The following is a 12,079-nucleotide window of genomic DNA, read 5'->3' as shown; positions in this document are numbered from 1 at the left end:
GTAGATAACAAGAGCTTCATGGGTGATAGCTTGACGGTTGTTAGCTTGATGGATCTTGAGCTATAGTGGGTTAGTGTGATAGAGATGGTGAGGTTGTGGTGATAGTTTAATGGGTGTCAACTTGATAGGTTAAGATAGAGCTATAGGGGGCCTGGGTGATGGAGCTTGAGCTGTAGTGGGTCAATGTGATAGAGCTATTGAGGTTTTGGGTGACAGTTTGATGGGTGTCATTTTGATGGGTTGAGATAGAGCTTTAGTGGGTCTCGGTGATGGAGTTGGAGTTGTATTGGGTCAATGTGATAGAGCTATTGAGGTTGGATAGCACAATCCTGTAGAGAGGAAGATGAACCTCAAAATGGAGATGACAAGGGGGATGATTAAGTTTGGCGGCTTGGTCTAAAATAGGTCACTACTAGTACCTTGAAGACCACGTTTCTGGCATGTGTGGCTAACAAGTGTGACTTGCATAGATATCTATGCCATCTCCTCTTATCTTCACTTTTCTCCATCCATTCAATGGCTTTGATCTTCATCTTTCTCTCTTTCTCATCTTCATCTAGACAACACTTTAGACCTTGTCTTGTCTCCCACCATCATCCTCACCTACCTACACTTGTGCAAAAGCCATGGAGAGAAAGGATACAGACCTTGTCTTGTCTCCCACCATCATCCTCACCTCCTACACTTTGCAAAAGCCATGGAGAGAAACAATATAGGTACTTAAATACACCACAGTCTTGATCTACCTTTCCAAATGTTTTCTTAATCTAGCCAATTCTACTGCATCAGATATTAGGCATTTGCTTCATCTTTTGAGTGATCAAGACAATGATCTTTAAGATTTACCTGAATTTTTCTGGACCTAATGTTTTATATGGATCTTAGAATTAATACTATGTCGCCAAAGAGTTTTCTTGAAAATGCTATTTGAGCCTTATATAGCTTAGGATTACCCCATATCATGTTTATGATCAAATATTGTTTCTATTGCTAGAAGTTTATTTACATCAATAGAATTTTTTTCTAGAAAACGTGATTTCAGTGTATTTAACTAGAAAAACACTCATATTACATTTATCTCTACAACTTTCAAAGAGGAGGCGCTAACCATTCAAGTGATGTAGGTGATGCAACAAGACTTGTCAGGAAGACCATTGACCTTTCAGCTTATGCTGTAAGGGAGGAGGAATCTCCTGGTAATAATTTCTTTATGAGAGCTTCTGTTTATTTTTAGCTATATGTGCAGGACTGAATTTTCATTTTGTATGATGCATTCAAGAGAAGAAAGCCTAATGAGAAGGGTTTAGACAAAGGCACAGATAGTCAGTTTGCTAAGGGAAAGGAGAAGGAGGAAAACAAGTCACCCCAACTGTAGCTCTTCAAATTTCTACAAAAGTCACTATGCCAAATGCACTATCACAAATACCATGAGATGTTTAATAAAGAGATGGATTTGCAATCTCTTCTGACACAGCACAAGGACAAAGGATAGTAATGAGGAAGAGGAAATAGAAGCTCACATTCTTACAAGAGAAAAGATTGATACTTTGAGCTCCCTTATGAAGAAGTATAACTAAGTCAGACCTATTAGAAGCCAAAGAGAAGATTGATCCAAAAAGAGGAGGAGCTTGCAGTTACAGCATTGGACCTAGTGGCCTTAAAAAATGAGACCCGAAGAGATATTGTCCTAGTGGATGACTTTGAGGCTAAAAGCTCTGACCTCACTTTGCCCATTCTTCCCTCATTCAATATTGAGGGAAAAGAGTATATCTTGTTGTATGACATATAGTGCCTTTTTAATTTGAGAGAGGATTATCATGAATCACCCTTATTCCACAATCTTGCAGGGTTGACAAGGAAGTAAGGATTGATGACGATCCTTTGTTAGAGCTGGAGGACAAATTCAATCTTTCAGAAGCATTGTCCATCTATTTTGAGCAAGCCAAAATGTATGAAGAGGTGGATGAGACAATCTTCTAGGAAACCCAAGCACAAATGAACCTCACAAAGCAAGCTTGGATATCAGTTAGATCTCCCAGGGGAAGGAGGAGATGGGTATCTCCTTGTTTAATGATGATATACTTGAGAAAGATAAGAATATTGAGGTAAGGCACCTACCTTTCTTGAATTTGGAGTTTAGATATGCAATTTGATGGTCTGTTTTAAATGTAAGTGTGTTTCGTGTATGGCAGTTGTTCGTTGAAGATGACACATTCTTGCTAAGTGCAACTGGAAGTAGAATTCCTAGGCTTGGTAAACTATCAAGCCTTTCTCATTATATTAAAGACTTATTTGCTATAAAGATATTGATTTTTAGCAAATTGCTTAGCAATGATGGAGTTGCTATTACTTATTTTTTTAAGTGTTTGTCAAAAGTTTTGGGTGGTCATCCTATGTTGAGGCAAACAGATAAGATCAATCTGATAGAGAAGCAGTCTGCTTTAATAATTTTTTGGTGGAAAGCAAGGCTAAAGAGGTGGTTACTTTTTGACATATACTACCTATGAACTAGCTTGTGGTGTAAAGGATCCCCTCTCCTTGGAAGCTTATGGAAAGCATAAGCTCGTAAGGAATTGAGAGCCTTCTTTGGTGGCCCTTCTCGGACAAAATAGATGCAGAGCAAACTGCGACCACAACAAGTCTTGCACAAGATGAGAAGAGTTAGGTTGCTCCTCAGCTCAAGAAAGAAAGGTCTCCAATCATGAAGGGACAAGCTGCTGAACACTAGGAGGCATAGAGAGTACTCACTTACTGGATTTTGTCCCCTCGGGTAGCCTTGAAGTAAGTTTGTGTGTGGGAGGATTCACACATATCTATGGTTCGTTAGTAACTTCCCCTCATTGGTTCTCCCCACTGCAAAATATAGTGCTCTACTCGATGGTAGGCTATGCATGTCTGAATCCTCTACTCCTCCAAATCTGCCTCCAACTGTCGTAATCAGGACTCCATATCCTATCACAATAGATGTGCCTACCAAGCAAACATGTCACGTACATGGTGAGAATGAACCAAAAGCTTCAGTTCAAAACACGCAACAAAAAAATAAACTAAAAGAATCAAAATAACTAAACTCGACCCTAGACTCAGCCAACAATGCCTCCAACTCTACAATCCATGCGTCTCGAGTATCCAACTCATGCTGAGGCGGTGTAGATGTGGGAGGTGGTGTAGATGTGGGAGGCTCCATAGATGTGGGAGGTGTAATCGAAAGTGATCTCGATAAGGCAGAGACCATGTCATGCAAGGATGAGGCCACTGAATGAACATCCCCCCTAATCCGTCCTCCAACAACTCGCAATGCCATTGCAGGGATAGTGTGTAGCTCTGGTGCCTCGCGTCGACGTCGAACACTTGCATTCTGATGCTCCTGATGCCCCATCCTACCATGTCGTGCTCCTGATCTTGGACGGGTACTAAGGTAGTCTACTCGATGACCAAGCACAAACTCAGCATATAGTTGCATGGAAAATGACCTGGCTATCTGACGGTTGTGAGGCAATCGACCACCATTCGCAGCAAGATATCTCGAATAAATGTGCGCTGCTATGATGGGGTGCCTACAACGTAAAATATAAAAGGGCTACCCTGATCGTGGTCACATCGCCTCAGTGTGACCATCCCAAAACATATCCTATAAGGCCTGCCTGTGAGGTGACTCACGCTCAAACAACTCTCGAATGACTCTCCAATCCAAGCCATGACCATCGATCTCTGCCTCAGCCTGTGCCTAAAAGATATCCAAAACGTCCTCAACTGATGATTTCTAAAAACAAAATTTAAACGTTTTTATATTTAATTAAAAACTTCACTAATTTTAAAAATAACATAAAAACTATTATAATCTCTCTTTTTTTTAATAGATGATTTTAAAAAACAAAATATATACTTTTTGACATTTAAATAAAAACTTCACTAACTTATATAATATAAAAGCTACTTTAAACTCTTATTTTCTTTTTTTTAAAAGATGATTTTAAAAAATAAAATTAAACATTTTTTTATTTAAATAAAAAATTCACTATTTGAAAAATAACATAAAAACTACTTTAATCTCTTTTTTTTTAATAGATGATTTTAAAAAACAAAATATATACGTTTTCACATTTTAAGTAAAAACTTCACTAATTTGAAAAATAATATAAAAGCTACTTTCAACTCTTGTTTTCTTTTTTTTTAAAGTTTATTTTTAAAAACAAAATTGAAACATATTTATATTTAAATAAAAAATTCACTAGTTTGAAAAATAACATAAAAACTACTTTAATCTCTTTTTTTTTAAAAGATGATTTTAAAATAAAAATATATACATTTTGACATTTAATTTAAAATTTCACTAACTGCAGAAATAAGATAAAAACTACTTTAAACTCTTGTTTTCTTTTTTTTTATAGATGATTTCTAAAAACAAAATTAAAACGTTTTTATATTTAATTAAAAACTTCACTAATTTAAAAAATAACATAAAAACTACTTTAATCTCTCTTTTTTTTAATAGATGATTTTTAAAAACAAAATATATACGTTTTGACATTTAAATAAAAACTTAAGTAATTAAAAAAATAATTTAAAAAACTTTAAAATGCATTTAAAATTTTTAAATATTTTATAATTAAATTAGATATTCCTATAAACTAAAATTTAAATAAATTTTTGCAAAAAAAATTTGCTACACTTAAAAAACCTTACCTGGAATCTCCCGCTCTGTCCATCTCCGTCGCTTTGTCGTTGTCCGTCGATCTCGATCGGTCCTTCTCCGTCACTCTAGCAATTCCGTCGATTTCAATGAGGAGGAGCTCGATCGAGGTTTGAAGAATGAGGGGGTCTCTCTCTTTATATATGAAAATTTAGGGTTTCAATACCACGATCGAGGTATGTTGATGCCACGTACCTCGATCGTGGTATTTGACATGCCACATCAGTCTAGCATACCACTTGCGATGCCACATACCTCGATCGTGGTATATGACATGCGACATACCTCGATCATGGTATTTGACATGCCACTTACCTCATCGGCCTAGCATACCACGTACAATGCCACATACATCGATCGTGGTATATCACATGCGACATACCTCGATCGTGGTATTTGACATGCCACATACACATCGGTCCAGCATACCTCGATCGAGGTATGTGGACTTGCCACGATACCTCGATCGAGGTATGTCAGCTGCCACCACAGTACGCTGAATAACATGTCGGATGCCACATATCTCGATCGTGGTATTTGACATGCGGCCATGTCATCGGTCAAGCATACCATGATCGAGGTATGTGAACTTGCCACAGTACCTCGATCGAGGTATGTCAGCTACCATGTCGGATGCTACATACCTCGATCGTGGTATTCGACATGACCCATGTCATCTATCCACGATACCTCAATCGAGGTATGTAGACTTGCCACGATACCTCGATCAAGGTATAGCTGTCTTGCCACGATACCTCAATCGAGGTATAGGCTCAGTTCACTGGATTAAAATGGAAGACCTCGATCGAGGTATTTGCTTGGTTCAGTTATTCGCGTGTGCCAATTTCATTGGAGATAATACCTCAATCAAGATATTTCACACCGAAGTAAAACCTTTGTATTTTCATTAGAGGGATGTCACACTCCCTCGCAAGTGGTTCGGAAGTGGACACCCTTAGCTTGCTACCTCCCTTGTACACAATAGTGAGATCGAGAAATGCTTGTGGCAAATAATAGTGTCCTCTTTGCAAGGGTGTGGGGTTGTTTTTTTATAGTGAGTTGCATTGGATGGGTTGTATATGGTTTGTTAATGCTGCCCTTGCCCATAAAGGGACCCCTCAAAGGCCATATTGACAAGGACCATGTTGGTATGCTTTTTTTTTGCTCAAGTCCAGCAAATGAGTCACAAAAACCATATACATAGAGGGGTCTATAGAAGGGGGGGTGGATTTTTGACGAGCTTTTTTGTAGCGAGTTTGTGAAATTTTTTGCCTTTTTAGAGTCACACGACATAGATGAAAGCAATTTGATTGCAACTATCAAACTATCAATCCATGTAGTCTATTGTAATGAAATGTTCAAAGTTACAAGGGCCTTTCTTTTAAGTGCTTGCAATGCAATGTTCAAACAAAGTCCATGCTTTTTTATACCCTATGATCAATTTCTTTCATCCATAAATATAATAGTTTTGATAGATACAATCCAAAAACTATAGCCACATAGAGTTTCCTATCAAATGCTAAAAACATCCCAAAATTATGTGAACTGTCACTTCAAAGGCATATTTAGCATAACTTAAAAAGCTCCATGATATCAAGCTAGGTCATCATGGATGTCAGATACACCTTTGAAGAGGTCAATAGCTAGAAGAACTCTATTGATGTGAGGCGTGGCTAGTGAATCATCATGATTCCATATTTTGTCCTAATTTTAGTTTTAATAAAAATATACATTATTAACTGAAAAACTAATATAAATATAATGTAATTATTATATAAATTTAAATCAATATATCAATTATTAATATTATACATTAATAACACTTGAAGTTATGTATATTATATACTAATAACCTTTAAATTTTCAAAAGGTAGTCAATCAAAGAATTGAATTAATTTAAAAAATAAGAAAATATTAAATTTTACACTATATATATATCTAAACTAAGTACTTTGGAATGCATATTTTATATAGTCTATATACCTTAAATCTTACACCCTCAATCCTAAATCCTAAAGTTTCCTAATCTTAGGTTATACAATCTATGCTCTTAAACTTATATAACAGTTTTAATCCCTAAACCTTAAGCCCTAACCCCTATACCTTAAATTCTAAAACCTAATTTCTAGATCCTAAACCCTAGATTCTAGACTCTAAGCTCATGAACTTATATACTGATCCCTAAACCCTAAAATAATAATCATAGACCCTAAACCCTAAATGCTAAATCCTAAATCCTTAACCCTAAACCCTAAACCCTAGATCCTAAATCCTAAACCCTAAATCCTAAACCCTAAACCCTAAATCCTAAAACCATATTCATAAACCCAAAACCCTAAATTCTAAATCTTAAACCCTAATCCCTAAATCCTTAACCCTAGATACTAAACCCTAAACCCTAAAACCTAACCCTAAAATACAACCAAAATTTAATGATTTTTTTCAATTTGTGCAATAGGTTTGATATACCCCCCAACCTGTTGCAAGTGGAATAGGTTAATGGTGCACCCAATCTATTGCAAAAATCAAGGAATTTTCTTGATTTGTGCAATAGGTTGGATATATCCCTCAACTTGTTACAAGTGGAACAGGTTAATGGTGCACCCAACCTATTGCAAAAACCTAGGAATTTTCTTGATTTGTGTAACAAGTTGGATATATCCCTCAACCTATTGCTTAAGCAACAGGTTAGGGGATATATCCAACCTGTTCCACAAGTCAAGAAATTATATCCAACCTGTTCCACAAGTTAAGAAATTTCTTGACTTATGGAACAGGTTGGATATACTCCCCAACCTATTGCTTGAGCAACAAGTTGGGGAGTATATCCAATCTGTTGCACAAATCAAGAAAATTCCTTGATTTTTACAAAAGGTTGGGTGCACCTTTAACCTGTTGCACGTGCAATAGGTTGGGGGATATATCAAACATATTGCACAAATCAAAAAAATTCATTAAATTTTGGTTGTATTTTAGGGTTAGGATTTAGGGTTTAGGGTTTAGTATTTAGGGTTAAGGATTTCAGATTTAGGGTTTAAGATTGAGTTTAGGGTTTAGGGTTTAGGATTTAGTGTTTAGGAGTTTAGCATTTAGGGTTTAGGGTTTAGGGATTAAATGTTTAAAGTTTAGGATTTACGGTGGTTAAGATGTTTTGGTATTAATTGTTTAAAGTTTAGGATCTAGGGTTTAGGTTTAATGCCTTCTCTGCTAGTTTTGATATATAAGTTATTAAGTAATAATAAGCTCAATGATTATTTATTGTGTCTTTTTTTGAGTTGCTAATCTATTTTTGTACATTAAATAGATATTCACCCTAACAGAGGGTATGGATGTGGTGTTATATAAGAAGAATGAAGTGGTGGCTTTTGGATGAATTCATAGTCTTGATCCTATGAATATGTGTCATTTCAAACGTTGTGGTGAGAGAAGATGTGTAGTGATAATCACCAATGTTGTAAATCCAGAAGTACATTTAAAATATCCACATGGAGACTTTGAAACATTGGGAGATATCTTACAATGTGACATATTTGATATGCAAGCACACAGAATGCTCTAGGACCAAGACGAAATTGTTCCAAAGGCATACTTTCAAGATATCAAGAAAACTTATTTTAAAGGGGGAAAAGTAGAGATGTTATCTTGCTCCAGAGTTTTAGCAATTGGCAACTTTAAGGGCTATGCTCAAAGTTTTCTCTGTATAGTGGAGATAGTTAAGTTGACTAGTGCAAGTGTCATTCAAAATGCAATGGATAGTACTTCACATCTAGATGTCCATAATACTACGTCTCATCTACAAGTTCATAGTACTTGTAAGTGGGAGTTAGCTTTTTTGAAATCAAGTTTTCCCAAGACAGTTTCCTTCAATGTCATGGAAGACATCAAAAGAAAAGGACTATAACACAACTGGGATCCAAATTGATAGGAAGCTATAGTAGTGATCAAGAGTATTATAGTGGCATGCTCACAGGTATTGAGGACATTATAGTAACAGATTTTGATGCAGAAAACGTATCTTGTGTTGCAAGTGACTCAAATATACTCACTGGCATAGAAGACTTGTCTTGTGTTGCAAGTGACTTGAACAGGCTCACTAGTATAGAAGACTTGTCTTGTGTTGCAAGTGACTCGAACAAGCTCACTAGTATAGAAGACTTGTCCTATGTTGCAAGTGGCTCGAATAGGCTCACTGATATAGAAGACTTGTCTTGTGTTGCAAGTGACTCAAACATGCTTACTGATATACAAGACTTGTCTTGTGTTGAGAATAATAAGATGGGACCACAAAGAAAAATACATGCAAAGATCGATGGGATAAGTGATTCAATAACAGGAATTGATGATATTAGTGACAATGATCATGATGTTACCACTCGAATGCAGGGCAAAGGGGGCAGAGAATCTGAGACTTGTCATGTTGTTCGTAATATTGTTGCTAGCATGTCAGAAAATATAGATGGGAGAATCTTGAGTTACGAAGGAGAAAGAGTTCAACCACAAAATTCAAGAGGCATTGGCAACAAATTGACATCAATGAACATGTCTACTAGATTGCCATCTCCAAGATATTATAAGACATCAAATAATTCTCAAGCCCACACAGCATTTAATTATGGAGATGAAGATTCAAGGGAAATGGATTCGAGGTTTGATGGTCTTACAACTAGAAAACGCAAGACACTATTTACAAAAAAAAAGTATGTGAGTGTGAAGAGGCGAAGAATCATGGCATCAATTCCAGAACCAAAGAGACATGTAATGTTATCCAAGGAGAATATGGAAAGGATGCTTATGCGAGTTTGTTACAAGAGACTTTGAATTAGAAAAGTTGGGAAAGATGATTGTGCAACCATATGCCTTTGTATTTGGAGTAAGACAATGCATTTAATAGACATAACTATCTTCTTCAAGAGTTTTCATACTTTCTTCATCAAGGTACTATAAACCTAGATTGAAACCCATGGTTAATGGGAGACCCATTTGCAATCAAGGATATCAATGGTTAACTGGACTATCACATGGCACAGACTAGACCATCTGGGTAGAGGTGAAAGCAAAAGTGATTCATACAATTCATGGAATACCTACAAGCTTAAATGCCATGGAAGCACTATAAATGCAACTGCAACATTAAAGAAGTTCTCGAAGACCATGCATTACCATAGCCTCACCTTTAACAAACAATGCTAGATGGACGTGTCAAATGTCAACAACATCTTCCTTTGGGAATGACAAAGAAGGTCATCCTAGAAATTGCCAATAATACTTTACAAGACAGAGATGCTCGAGCATGATTTCACGGTCAACCTTGTACAAAATTTAGCATAGAGATTTTTGCCATGTCAAGACACCATCAAAGCAAAGGATGTCAAAATGTAAGGCATGTGATGAATTAAAAAATGCCATTGAACATAGTAAATGTGAGCAGCAGTAGTGAGGAAGATATATTAAATGGCAATCAATCCATTTATGTCATGTGCAAGATGCTTGAAAGTTGTATGCTTCTTGGAGAGAGGAAGCTATTTCACATGTCGATAAGTCCATGTGCATCACCATTGATGGCATGGACTAGAATGCAACTTTGCCATGATATAGACGTATCCCACTGGCATTGGAGGGCAAACATGGACTAAAAACACACTTTTGTGGAGTATTAGTACATGCATACCGAATATTTTGTGATGTATGGATTGATAGTTTGCATGACCATGATAGTAATCAGGTTGTTACATCAATCATGAAAGCAACAAGAAAGGTCAGAGATGCTCGCAGATGTTTACCTACTAACATGTTGTGAATACAAGCTGATAATTTTTTGAGAGAGAACAAGAATAAATATATATTTGCTTTATGCTCTATGCTGGTTGGTTTGAAAATATTTGAAGAAGTGGAAGTTGCTTTCTTCTTGTCAGCTACACATGAAGACAGATCAAATCTTCAGGGTTATCTCTGGTGAGTTGAAGTCAATGGATGTTTTGACAATGGAGGATATGCTATTTCAAATTGGGAAAAAAATTAGAGGGTCTTGCAAGGAAGAATCAGAAGAGGCTATCTTAGAGAGGATGGTAGATTGGAGAGCATTCATAGAGCCACATTTACAAGCAAGAGATGATGCCCTATTAGGACACACAAATCCACACTACTTTTGGTTTCACATGCATAACAATATTCCAATGATGCAATGGAAGCACTACAGTAGATGGAGATCATTTGTGGAGTGAGTCATATGCCTTATTACAACAAATAATTCCATTGGAGGAAACTAGATTTGTTCTTGCAAAAAACAAATCACTTCACATAGATGAAATGAAAGGCTTGAAAGCCTTCATTAAACATCTTCAAAGTATGATGTAAAAATATCCTGAGCAATCAGCTAAGAATTTGGAGACAATTAAATCAACTGAAGCACTTATCCAATCTTTAGAAAGACAAGAAAACTTAATGAGCATTGAATACTATGAATCCTTTTGGCCGAAACAAGCTAGGTCACCAAGTATTCCTTTGGATATAAATATGTCAGTAGATATGGAGGAAGCAGAGGAATGCCTTTTACCTCAAAAATATTATGGCAGGAAGGGAGACAAAACCTTACCAGAGTCTATACCATCTAATGAGACTGAAGAGGGTCTATTTGTTGCAGTTTGGGCATCTGATCTAGGTTCAGAGTTGGATGACCAAGGTGGCCAAATTTGGGTTGCAAAGGTTGCTAAGATAGAAAGGGATGACAAGGGAACTCCTATTACATTCACAACTTTATGGTATGAACCAAAGTCATTGAAAAATCTCTCGACAAGATATACAATAAAATAACTCTGAGGGACGCTTGCAAAAGAAACATGAATGGGTTCCAAATAATGAGGGATTAACAGAGGTGGAAGTCAGTAGCATTATTCATTGCTAGAAATCGAGGACACAAAGTCTTAAAAAGAAGCATGGATACAATGTTGAAAAATGTATCACAATCCTTAATCCAAGTCGTGTCCATATTAAACATCATTTGGCAAGACTTAACTCATCAAGCGCAAATACATTACATGAATCTGATGACTCTGAACGAGATTCATATGCATAAGATAATGTTTTGTATGCTTTTTTCCATACAAATGGTGTATCTATACACCACCAATAAGATAATGTATTGTATGCTTTGTTTTTCAAAAAAAGGGTGTACCTATACACCACTTATATATTGAATTCAACACTCTTTTTTTCAAAAAAATGGTGTATCTACACACTTTTTATATGTTGAATTCAACAAACTCTTTTCATATGGTGTCATATTTTCACTTTATCAGCATAGTGTTAAAATTGAACTAGAGTTAAGAGACTACTATTATTATTATTATAGTTATTGGATGGGGGCACCATGCACAAGTTTGGGAATTA

This window comes from Dipteris shenzhenensis, chromosome 7 (genome assembly GCF_047967505.1).
Source record: "Dipteris shenzhenensis isolate YYH24624 ecotype China chromosome 7, Dip_SZ_1.0, whole genome shotgun sequence".
Lineage (NCBI taxonomy): Eukaryota > Viridiplantae > Streptophyta > Polypodiopsida > Gleicheniales > Dipteridaceae > Dipteris > Dipteris shenzhenensis.
Note: the sequence above shows the minus strand (reverse complement) of the source record.